Source organism: Rhinolophus sinicus, linkage group LG03 (assembly GCF_036562045.2).
Source record: "Rhinolophus sinicus isolate RSC01 linkage group LG03, ASM3656204v1, whole genome shotgun sequence".
Taxonomy (NCBI): Eukaryota; Metazoa; Chordata; class Mammalia; order Chiroptera; family Rhinolophidae; genus Rhinolophus; species Rhinolophus sinicus.
In genome coordinates, this window is record NC_133753.1 from 8,186,635 (window position 1) to 8,198,917 (window position 12,283).

Genomic DNA, 12,283 nt, shown 5'->3' on the forward strand with positions numbered 1-12,283 from the left:
CCTTCTCTCCTGCCTATTTAACATGCAGTTGCTTCTGTCTGTAGAATCTGGCTTTTTAATTAGCTAGGAGGTGCCTTGAGTGGCACCTGCCATTGTTCTCTGCATACCAACTCTACAACAAGAAGACACTCAGGATTCAAGTTCTTTAAAATCTGAGTCTAGGAGCTGCAGCTCTTGCAAGGACTTGCAGCTGTCAGTTTGGAAAGCATTTGTACTGCATGTGGCGTGTGTCGGGCCAGCTGTTTACAGCAAGGTTCTAAGGTTTTGTGGAAGGAGGCTTCTGCAGTGAAATGGTCTCCACTGCTCTAGAAGCGTCTTGGGCCATCAAGAATTGCCATCCAGAGCAACAGGTTGCATACAAACGCATGCACACAAGCCCCTGTCACTCCAGTAAAGGGGTCAGCTGTGCCCCATGTGTGGGCTTCCCCAAAGAGCACAGCCTGCCTGCTTGCATGGTGATGGTGGGGGTGGCACAAGCGCCTGTGTGGGTTCTGATGCTCTACCCCGGCTGCCAAGGCCCGGCCTCCGCAAGTCTGCCAGGCGGGCTCAGAGGCCTCCCCCCGCTTCCTGGGCAAGCTGCCTATCACACAGCGTTTCTAATATTATCACATGTGCAGGACAGCCAAGCCTGCCCAAAACAAGGCGGGAACACTTCGGTGCATTTCAAAAATACGTCTCCAGGGAGCAAAACAATACAAGATTTCTTTCCTCCTCAGTGGCGAAGTCTTGCTCACTCACAGCCTCTTCCTGAGTTGGTTTCTGTTGTGAAGTTTTGCTCGACAGCAGTCATTGGAGGATTTCTTTCCCCACAAGAGCATGCATTTGCACAGACTTCAAGATTGTGGCACGTCCTCCTTGTTCTCTGAGATCTCATGACAGCTCCTCCAGGAAGCAAAGGCAAGAACTGGCCCCATTTTCTGCAGGTGGAACTTGGGAGGGGACGTGGCTCCCTGGCTCAGTCAGCTGGGCAACAAGGCACCTGGACAGAGACCTTGGCAGATTTCCATCCAATGAGCTCTTCACTCTGCCCGCCCACGCCAGGGTTGGCAGCACTGCCATTATCAAGGCTGCATTCAGGTTTCAAAACAAAAACAAATAAGCCAGGTTCCTGAAATGTTGCTGTTCAAGCCAAAATGGTGTAGCTGGAAGGGCAAGCAGCAGTCAAGGCTGTGACTAGAGAGTAATCGCACATCTCTTGTGTTTAGTTACCAAGGAAATAGCTGGGGGTGGAAGTGACTTCCCTGGTATGGTATACAGCGATTCAGAGAATACAAAACCACATTCCTTATCTGAAGTGCTCTGCCGGCCCTTCTGCGGTACAGGATGGATAAAGCTGCAACTCTGTCGTGTTTCTTGAGGCATGCGCAGGTCATCAACATCACTGGAAGGTTCAGCCCTGCTGTTTACACACACACACACACACACACACACACACACACACACAAACTCGCACGCACACACACACACACACACACACAAACTCGCGTGCGCGCGCGCACACACACACACACACACCCTTCCGGCTGCTGCTCTCACGCTCTCAGCGTATGTCTCACCTGTTACCAGAACTGGTGCTGTCCTTCACAAAGTGCTTTAATTTCTCATCAATAACCTTGACCTGTAGGAACTCAGTACGTTAATGAAGCCAGAGCTTAACATTTAGGTTCCATGTAACTGTAAAAATACCGAGGGTACCAAAAAAATGTATGCACATTTTAAGAAAGGTAAAAACTGTTTAAAAGTACACTGATGGTAACCACTTTGAGCACCTCTTGTAATTGCACAAGTCAAACGTGACTTGTATTCATCTTTTGTTATCGGTATATATTTTAATAGTATTAAAATATTGAGTATTACAATTTTAATAGCTTTTCCTTTCTTAAAATGTGTATACATTTTTTGGCACCTAAGAAATAAACTGGAATTTAATCATGACCAGAAAATGGTTCTCCACTATTGCTAACAGACAGGCAGAATACGTAGTGATTTAGAGTGTGGGCTGAGGCCAGAGTGCCTTGGTTTGTACCCTAGGTCAGTCACGTGATAGCTGTGTGATAATGGACAAGTTATTACTCTCTCTGTTCCCTTATTTGTAAAATTAGATGACAACAGTAGCTACCCAGAAGGTTGGTGATGAGGATTAAATGAGTTAATGTAAGTAAAGGCTGAGAAAGTACTTGGCACATAATAAGTCCTTAATAAATATTAAATATATTTATTTTTCTCCATCATTCAAAATGCAGCTCTCATCTGGCCTTACCCAGAATGCCTTTCCCCAAACACTTGAGCCTTCACTCCTTCCAGTTTCTGGACTCCTCTAAAAGTCACGTCTGTACCATGCAGTCTAACATTTGATGACACACACAGTTGTCTTGTTATTTCACTGTTACTTTAATGTTTCAATCCTAATCGATAGTCCCGCATAGATAGTAAATTCCTGATGCTGGGAACCGTACAGCATGCTTTCGTTGGGCTTTCAAAAGCCATGGCCTGGTCCTGGGCAATTACTGAACACTCAGACCTCCTGGCGGTGTGTTTACCACTATGAGCAAGTGGGAAAAATCTGGTGGTATGCGATTATATAGAGGTTCCATAACAGTTAGCACTGGAAGTGTGAAGACTTACGTTGACACAAAAACCTGTGCCAAATGTTTATAGCAGCTTTATTCATTAGAGCCCCAAACTGGAAACAACTCAGACTCCTTCAACAGAATGACTAGACAAACTGGTCCACCCATACCGTGGAATACTACTCAGCACAAAACAACCTGGAGGAATCTCCGGTGACTTATTCCGGGTGAAAACAGCCAGTCCCAAAAGGTTACATACCTTATGATTCCATTTATATAGCTTTCTTGAAATGGCAAAATTATAGACCTGAGAACAGACTGATGGATGGGACTAAGGAGGCGATGCAGGTAGGAGGGAGGAGCCGAGGTGATGGACACACTGTATCCTGATTGTATCGGTGTCAGTGTCCCCGTGGTGATACTGGGCTGTATCATTTTGCAAGATGTTGCTGTTGGAGGAAACCGGGTAACAAGTACAGGGGATGTCTTTGTAATTTATTACAACTGCATAATCTACAATGATCTCAAAATCAAATGTTCAATGAAAAAAAAGAACCACTTAAGGTGTTCCCGACAGAAGCAGAAAAAGCAGACTAGGTTGCCCACTGATGGGAGAAATATGACAAACCTGTTTAGAGGGATTTTCTTTTTCAGGAATAAAGTTTGTCAATTGTACGTTAACAATTTTGTGTCTGTTAGTACTTAGTCCTTGCAGTATAGTAATAGCGGTGCTTAGTCATACTCAGTGATGTTATTGTCTAATGCAATCAAGATTCACATTGTTTTTAAATCCAGACAAGTAACTTAGAAATGATCTTTTCCAGTCGTCTCGTTTCACAGATTCAGGAGCTCAGAAGTGACCCAAAGGTACACAACCAATGAGCAGCACTAACAAGAGCTAGAATCCAGTCGTCTCAGGATCCGGTGCTGTGCTTCTGACACACTTTATATTTTTATTTTATAAAAGCAGCACAATTAGTGTATTTAGAGGAATATCTGGAATTACTCCAGTTGCCGGGCTTAGTGCTTGACATGACTCAACTGCCATCCAGCAGGTGTGCCCCTGCTCCATCACTAGGTGGCACCTGCCGGTGGAAAAGCCCACCTACCCAGAGAAGTTAATGAACCAGGCTGGTGGACTGGCTCACCCTCCAAGCACATCATAGCACCCCGGTGGGGAAGGACAGACTACAACTTGGGGAACTGGCAAAAAAAGGAAAAGCTGAGAGCAGAGCCAGGATGAGAACCAGCTCTCCAGCCCACATCAGGATTTCTGTGACGGGGCGCCCCAGAAATGGCTCCCCCAGGGTGACATTTTCATTTCTGGTTAGCCAGTAGCATTTATTTATTTCATTACTAAGGGGGAAGCCAGGCCAAGGACAGAAGAATGGGAACATACATTTCCAGAACCCCAATTACCACCTTGTGACCTGGGCAGGGCCCTTCCGCCTCAGTTTACCCATTCATACTTGTACAACAAGGGATTGGATTCCAGAAGAGCCAATCCAGGTTTTGTTTGAAGCTTTCTGTGGAGACTGAACACACAAATAACTAAAAATCATGCTTACAAAGTAAGATTTCTACAGGATCGCTGTTGAAGCCAGCTAACCAACTACAAATGCAAAACAGACCTGAATCATTTCCCCAGGCTTATTAAATTGGCCCCTGCTTCCTCATGAGTGGTGGTGATGCTGGCTGCAGAGAAGAGACTTGGGGAAAGCGCAGTAAAAATTCTGCTTTTCGGGAGACGTTTTGTGTGTTGCACAAACAGCTCCCACTGCCAGATGAGTCAGAATTTCCGAATGGCATAATTTTAGGGCCTTCTGTGGTTCCCTCTCAGGGCCACTTCTGAAAGGGAGGCTCTGGGGCGGGGTTTCCTGTGCTCAATTCCAGAGATGACCGAGGGGCTCTCCCCCCATGCTTTGCCAGAACTTTCTTTCAGCTAAGTTTTCGCTTCTACTTCTTCCTGTCGCAGTGGGTAATGCTGGAGTTGAATTGAAGTTTTTATGGTCTCCCATGTTGTAAACTCCCCCATTCTCCTGCATTGCTTACTCAACTTTTTTTTTCCTTTCTGTAGGGACTATTTTGGTGTGGCAAAAGACTGCCATGTAATTAACCAAAAATAACGTCCTGTTTTTATGTCAGGCTTAAGAAAAGCAACGGGACAGTGTTCTGAAAAGCAACAAACCTTATAATGCTAAAGATAATAATAGCAATAATAAAGCTACTAATATCTGCGTGGTGTTTTGCAGTTTATACAATATTTTTATCATATATTCTCGCTTATGGAATATTATGGCTGTGCCCATTTAACAGATGAGACCGAGGTTCTAAGAGGTTACATGACTTGCTAAGATTCACTCAGTTAAGTAGCAGAGCTGGAACTGGAATTTGGGTCTTTCAGCTCTGGAAACAGTGCTCTGTGCTGCCTGAACACTGAGTGACATAACCTATGCAGCAGCATTACCCTGTTCAGGCTACAGCCCCTTGGACACAGAGTCACTGTACTGTGACCTCCCTGGGCGTGACAGTCTATGCCTCATTCTTTTCCATATTCCCGGGGACTAGCACATAGTAGGTGCACAGGAAATGTATGGTGAAAGTCTGACTAGTTGTATGCCAGAAACTGTAGTGATTACACTATACCCAGAACAGCTCATACTACCAGGCACAAAACCATTCCAGGTAGGCTCCGATTATTAGACCCCTTTAACAGAAAAGGAAACCACGGATGAGTTGCAAACTCGTCCTTGAAAGTTGCAAACTCCAGCGATTTGGCACCAGAGCTTGAGCTCTCTACTCCCATCCAATCACCTTTTACTGCAGGAAATTGACTTCCCAGGGCTTGCCAACCCCAGCGGCATTGGTGGGGCCATCGTGCAAATCACCTGACCTGTTTGTGCATTAGCGTCCATCATAAGACAGAACTAATTAAACTCTGCCGAGCTTTAATGAGGAGATACACGTGAGAAAGCGTGTGGAAAAGCAAAGAGTGTTATCCAAGTGCCAAGTATAATAATTGTTCATCACCGAGCCTTCAGCCTGACTGTTGTAACCCTGAGGTGCGGCAGTGCCTCAGATGGAGTCAAGACGATAAGGAAACATAATAGGATACCTAGGACCAGTCAAGGGCAAGGATGGGAGAAGGCCCTTTGTGTGTAGTTCCTGTAACGCTGTAATTATAACTTAATAAACGGGTTCTAAGTTAGGACAGTTGGCTGACACTGGCATTCTAACTCAAGCTGCATCGACCCAGTGCTAACTCTGGGCTTTGGCACCTTCCTACCTCGTCCTCCGTGTGAAAGACACACACACACACACACACACACACACACACACACACACCATCACTAGCTGGTGGTTTTACAATTTAATCTTTCTCTCAGGACACTGATTTCTACCCTGATTTATTCAACACACACTGATAGAGGAAAACACCTTCTGGGAAGCTTTAGATCTGGGCCAGTTACTTGACTTCTCAAGCCCAGACTCCTTTTTCTCCTGCGTAAAATGGGCGTGGCCACACGTAAATTGTGAAGAGAAGTCCACATGGCATGCAGCTTTACAAGTTGTGCCCTTCCTTAGCGGCTCTCATCCCCATCCAAACGAGGTGGAACCAATCATGCAAAGGTGTAATTACTCGAACAAAAAAAAAATCAGGGTTGGGGCGAGCACAGTTCAAAGGGCCTGAATGCGCTGGGAACGCCAAGGCACAGAAGCAGATAAGATGTAGACCTTCTGCTTCAAGGTTAAGGAGTCGGTGGATCGAGCTAGAGGACGGCCGGGTGGGAGACGTGTCTGCTGGGGGAGGAGGTGCCGGGAGAGGGAGGGTGCACATTCTTGGGCCTTCGGTTTGAGGGAGGTTCCGATTAGGCGTAGGGTTCACATTTCTTGTGGCTCACCCCCCATCGCCTCCGCTCTTTGGCATCCTGGGGATTCCCATGCGAGCCTGGAGCCCAGAGATTCCCGCGCGTGGCGGCTCCAGGGACCGTGCGGTGGGAGGGGCCGGATGGGGCGCCCCGACTGTCAGGCTGGGTGATAGGTATCACTTCCTTCTTGGATTTCGCGCCTCGGGAGGAGTGCCGTTGCCTCTACCCCCACCTCGGCTCTGAGAGAGCAATCCTGCCAGCCCCTGAGCCCTCTACCCAAGTCGGACGCCCAGAGGCACCCTCTCCCCAGAGCCAACTTTCCCCAGGGGAGGAGCAGCTCCCTGCCTAGCGGGAGGATGAGACCCGGGCGGAGGCAGGCAGGGAGTCGGGGCTCCGGGCGGGAAAGGGAAGCCCTGGGCGCGGGGCGGAGGGTGAGGATGGGAAGAGGTCCCCGTGCTCCCTCCGCGCGGGGACTCTGCGATAGGACACCCTCGGAGCTGAGCCCAGGCACCTGGGCCTCTGCCGAGCGCACGCAGCCGGCAGCGTTCTCGCCCGCTGGGCCCTGGGGCGGCTCCCACATCAGCTCCTGGAGGGGACTGGGCGGGGCAGGGGCGAGTGTGTCCGGGCCCCGCCCCGGCCCCGCCCCGGCCCCGCCCCATCTGGATCCGCCCGGGACGCAGGGAGGAGGAGGGCTGCTCCGCGCGAACTGCCGGCGGCGCCCCGCTCCTGCACGCTCGGGTTAGGGTAAGTGGCTCGCGGCCAGGAGGCCGGGCGGGGGGCCGGGGCGGTCGGGACCTCAGCCCCCGGCCCAGCCCTGACGCGTCCCCTAGGGATCAGGGTCGCCGAAAGTCGAGGGGACCTGGGGAAGCACGCCTGGCGCGGGGGCGGGGGCCCTGGCGTGACAGCTGCGAACGGGCGGGTATTTTTAGTTTAAACCCAGCGGTTCCCTGCCGCCTGCGAAATCCCCGAGTCCTTCCGCTCCCCAACCCTGGCGGTTTGTCCCGTAAGAAAAAGCCTCTAACCCCTGGGCAGCGCGTCCCTGGCGGGCCGGGCGCCGCCTCCAATCTTCGTTCTGACTTCGCTTGGGGCGAGCTGACCTGTCACCGCGGGCTCCCGCCGCCTCGTGTCCCAGGCCTGGATAGTAAACGCAGGCAGGAATACCCGCTTCTGGCGACCACGAGCTCGCGCCGTAGTGACGGAGACAGCCCAGAGCTGGCGGTAGGGAGGGGAAGAGTCACCTGGCAGGCTTGGCTTCCAGTCACACACCTCCTGGCTGTGCAGCTTTGGGCAAGCCTTTCACCTTCTCTGAGTCGCATCCCACAGTTCTAAAGGAGGGGGTAGTGAGGCCAAAGATCTCCAGCAAGGCCTGAGGGAGCCCCAGGGGGTGCTGACTCCCCTTAGGGTCTTCAGATCTTGACGCCAAACAGTGGACCTGGTGGATGTGACCCAGTGGTCAACCCAGCAGCAGTGAGTGAGTGCCCTGCGCAGCCCACCTGACCTCTGCTTCAAAACTCTAAGTCAAGGAACCCCAGCTGGGGTGGGGTGACAATGAATAGCACTAGGTTGTCACTTTGGCCCTGGAGCGCCGCTGGCCCATGGCTGCCCTGGGACCCTGTCCCAGATTCCGGATCTCTTTCACTTCTGAAGGTTGATTCACTTCCTCCAGCACTAGTTAGGGCCTTCTACAGCCGTGTGCTGCCAGTGGGGGAGCCCTACGTGCCCAGGGGGTATGCCCCATCCCACAGGAGTGAAGGCAAGAGGAGGCAAGACCGTCCTCCCAGCAACTTCTGCCCTTCTGAGTTTGGCGCAAAAGCCTCCTTCCACCACCGGGGAGGAGCGGAAACAGGCCCAGAGAAGGGGAGTGATTTACCCAGAGCCACACAGTCAAGAGCAGAGCCTGACTCCCTTGAAGGGCCTGCCCTACCTCCTGCGCCGCTGAGGCAGCCAACCGGCACCAGGGGTCAGGAACTGGAAGGAGGGAGGGGCGAGAGCCGCCAGTGCCAACAGGCTGTTTTGTTGTTTCCTGTAACAGTGCCGCAGCGGGGCTCTCTGACACGTGTGTGTGGGTCTGCGCATTCCTCAGGCAGGACTGCACTTCACAGGCCAACAGCCACAGCTGTGCCAAGCCTGCTGGCCCCTGGGCATGGTTTTCAGCCAGAGGCCCCTCTGAGGGCAGCTGGAGTGGGGAGTGGGCCGGGAAGGCTTATTTTTGGAATTCATGTTTTGCTGGGGGTCTTGAGGAGAGAGCCAGAGGATGTGCTGGTGGCACGGAGGGGAGTGGTGAGAATCCAGGCTCAGGTTTCTGCCTCAGGGTGCAGGCTGGCCTTGGCTCCCTGCAGGCACCCATCTGGGTGAGTGTGAGCTCCTTCTGTCTCTATGGGAACAACCCTCTAACCCAGGTGCTTTGCATGTTCTCCAGCAGCTGTGGACTTGTTGGTACCTGGGCTGCCCCTCCCCCTCTTGATGCAGAAATCTGGGGCGGGGCTGTTGGGGGGTCCTGGCTTGTCTGCATGATGACCTCCACTCTGAGGAGGAAAACACAGGTGGGCAGGTCAGCACAACCTCCAAAACTCTGGAGCCCCTGGGAGCCCAGTGGGCAGGGGGGCCACCTGTGTTGCCAGCTGTTAGATGGGGGTGGCCAAGTCAGGCTGCCTGGGTTCAGTCCTGCCGTAGCCTTTTCCCAGCTGTGTGACGGTGGGGACATCGCTTCACCTTTCAGAGCTTCAATTTCCTTCCCCATGAGAGGGAGAGAACCATGGCATGTGTGTTAAATGAGACATTCCATGAACATCATTTTGTACAGTGTGAACACAGCACATGCGAGCAGTTGTCACCGTTTGGGGTGACATAGCCTGGCTGGGACACCTGAGTTCCCTCCCCCTCAGCTCTGCTCTTTCCCTCTCAACCTTGATGTCCCCATGTCTGTTAAATGGTGGGTAGCCTTGGGTCCTCTACCTCCCTCAGAGCCCTTTCAGCACTGAAAGCTGGTCCTGGACCCAGGCAGAGCACTCGATATGTCTGTGGGCGCTTATGAAGCATTTCCTGTCTCTCACCTCCTATGATTCTGACAGCAGGCAAGGCTGCCATTGTGGGTTAATTTACAGGTGAGGCCACAGTGGTAGGGGCAGGATTTGAACTCAGGGCTCTCCATTACACCACACAGCCTGCCCAGACAACACAAAGACAACACTGTACATTAATCATCATTAAACATTATACATTAATCGTCAGGAGAACAGTCCTGACAGGATGCTGGTCATCATTAAGACACTGGCATTTCCTGGATTCCAGACATTTTTTTCCCCTGTAACATATAAAAGTAGCCCAACTGGGTCTCCAAGAGAGGAGCCTGTGGGGAGCAGATAGAAGTTAGGGAAGTGTCTGCTGACACTCCCCTCGCCCCTCACCACCTGAGGACCTTTGCTTCAGGACCTAGGGATGCTGTTCCTGGGGATGAAGCCGCTAGGGAGCAGCCAGGGGACAGTCCTGGCAACTGAAGCCTGTCATCTCCAAACTTGAGATAAGACGCCCAACTCCTCCCTGTGAAGTTGTCCAGAGGATAAATGAGACAACTGAGGACATCGCTCAGGAGAATGTCCACTATGGCGGGACACAGCACAGAGAGGGGACACAGCACAGAGAGGGGACACAGCACAGAGAGGGGACACAGCACAGAGAGGGGACACACCGTAGAGAGGCGTTATCATGGTTTTTATTATCACAAATCCTCCCAGTGTAATTGTGACCATGTGGTGTGGCTTGCACCTCTCGCCTGGGTTTCTAGGCTGCAGATTCGGTGGAGGGAGTCCCAACATCTCCGAAATGCATAGAAAGACTCAGCAGAGAGCTGCTAAGGGAATGGTGAAGATCAAAACATTAACAGTGAGTTGTTTAGCGATACACACATGAGAAGTAAAATGATGGTAAGAGGCAAGGAGGTGGTTACCTTAAATGGAAGTCAAATATCACCATAGGTGGGGGCATGAGGAGATTGAGATTGAGAGGGTCATGGGGGGAGGGGCGGTGAGTAAGGAATTCACCTAGTAATGATCTGTAAATGCAAACTCAGGTGGTTATCTTTGGTGGGTGAGAGGGTACAGGATCAGGCAGGAGACTACTCCACTCTCAGTGGGATCCGTTACACTGTTTCTTTGAGTGATGGGCTTGTGGATGTTTCAATATTTTTATGCTTCATCATTTACAAATAGAAATATGTATATATATATATTATATATAGTGTATATAAACATTGCATATATTTCATATACATTCATATACATATATATATATCAGATCTTACCTACAAATAAAATTAAAAGATCATATGGAACATTTTCCACAAAGCTCTCAGACTCTACCCACAGATCAAAAGTTAATCTGGACGGATTTAAAAAATCAAACAGACAAATCCTGTGGTATAACAGACACGATTTTTCATTCAGATGAAGTAATCTCCCTCTTCCAAAGTCATACAAGAAGATATTAACACTCTGGAGCTAGATTCTCAACAGGAGTTTTTTAAGTCCTGGCCTAATGATTTCTGCTTCCGAATCAGAAAATCCTGGCTTGTTTGAGTTGGGAGGAACCTCGGGTCACCTGGACCAATCTGGTGGTTTTATGGCAAGGGAGGTGACCTGGGCAAGGACAACATTAGGGCACCTCCCGTGTTTCCCCGAAAATAAGACCTAACCGGAAAAGAAGCCCTGGCATGATTTTTCAGGATGACATCCCCTGAACGTAAGCCCTAATGCGTCTTTTGGAGCAAAAATTAATATAAGACCCGGTCTTATTTTCGGGGAAACACGGTAGGTAGGGAAGACAGGTGTTTCTGGGCTGCCACACCTGCTCGACCCTCGTCAGGACACCACCTGCCACACCCATGCTACCGCTGTGACGAGGGCCACCGAGTCCTCCGGTGGTCTACTTGAGATTGAACTGATGTCATCATTTTAATTTAAAAAAGGCAGAAGAGAGCCAACACATGAGATGGCTGCACACTTCCAGAATGTTCATGAACAGAAACATTGTGAAAGGAAATATACAAGCAGTTCCTAGGATCTCCTTTCCTACTCAAAGCCCCTTCAGAGAGCCACAGGCTTGACAGATTTCTAAGTTATCAGAATGGCTTAGTGTCATGGGATGGTTACACCGTTTTTCAGTTGGGGAATCAGGTTCAGAGAGGTTCAATGTCTGGCCCCAAATCACACAGCAGGTGAGTGATGGAGCAGGACTTTCACCCAGAGGGGGAACTGAAAAGACCAGAAGCTGCTTTTCAAGTGAGCTGTATTGTGAACACGTCCTTCACTCCATAGAAGCTGCAACTCCTGGCAGCCCAGCCCCACCTGGTGGGCCATAGGGACATGCCACTGTCGAGGGTAATAGGGTGGTATCCTCCCAGCTGTCAGATTGCAGGAAGGCCCTTAAGGCTGATGGCTCCAACTACCATCCTTCCTTCCTTACGATGGCGCTTGCCCTGTGATCAGGGGGCATCCATCCCATTTTTGGGTTCTGGTGCTTTCAGGGTTCACTTGATTCCTGGCCACTTTCACTTTGCCCAAAGTAGAGGTGTTCTTCAGGCGCTCCCTCTACAGACGTGCCTGGTGTGGAGCTCAAAGGGTGGGCGTCCCAGACTGACATTTCAGGGGGTGGTTTTCCTGATGCATGGTGGGCATGGCACACGTGCTCACCTGGGCAGTGGAGACCTGGGGCCAGGTGCCAGCCCTGCTCTGTGTCCTGGGGACAGTCTCAGCACAGGGAATGATTTCCCATCTGTCTGACGGGGCTGGTGATACCTCCACTCAGGGCTGGGCTTACATGAGAACCTGAGGGTATAGAACTTGACAC

General features: G+C 50.7%; 1 protein-coding gene across 1 annotated transcript in view; it reads left to right on the plus strand.

Moving 5' to 3' along the window:
* Window positions 1–6,864: 6,864 nt before the first annotated feature.
* Window positions 6,865–12,283, plus strand: part of SYNE3 (spectrin repeat containing nuclear envelope family member 3) — an 88,441-nt gene continuing 83,022 nt past the window's right edge. The window contains exon 1 of the mRNA XM_019746262.2: window positions 6,865–7,183. The gene's annotated coding sequence lies outside the window, so the exon portion shown is untranslated. The remainder of the gene's footprint in view (window positions 7,184–12,283) is intronic.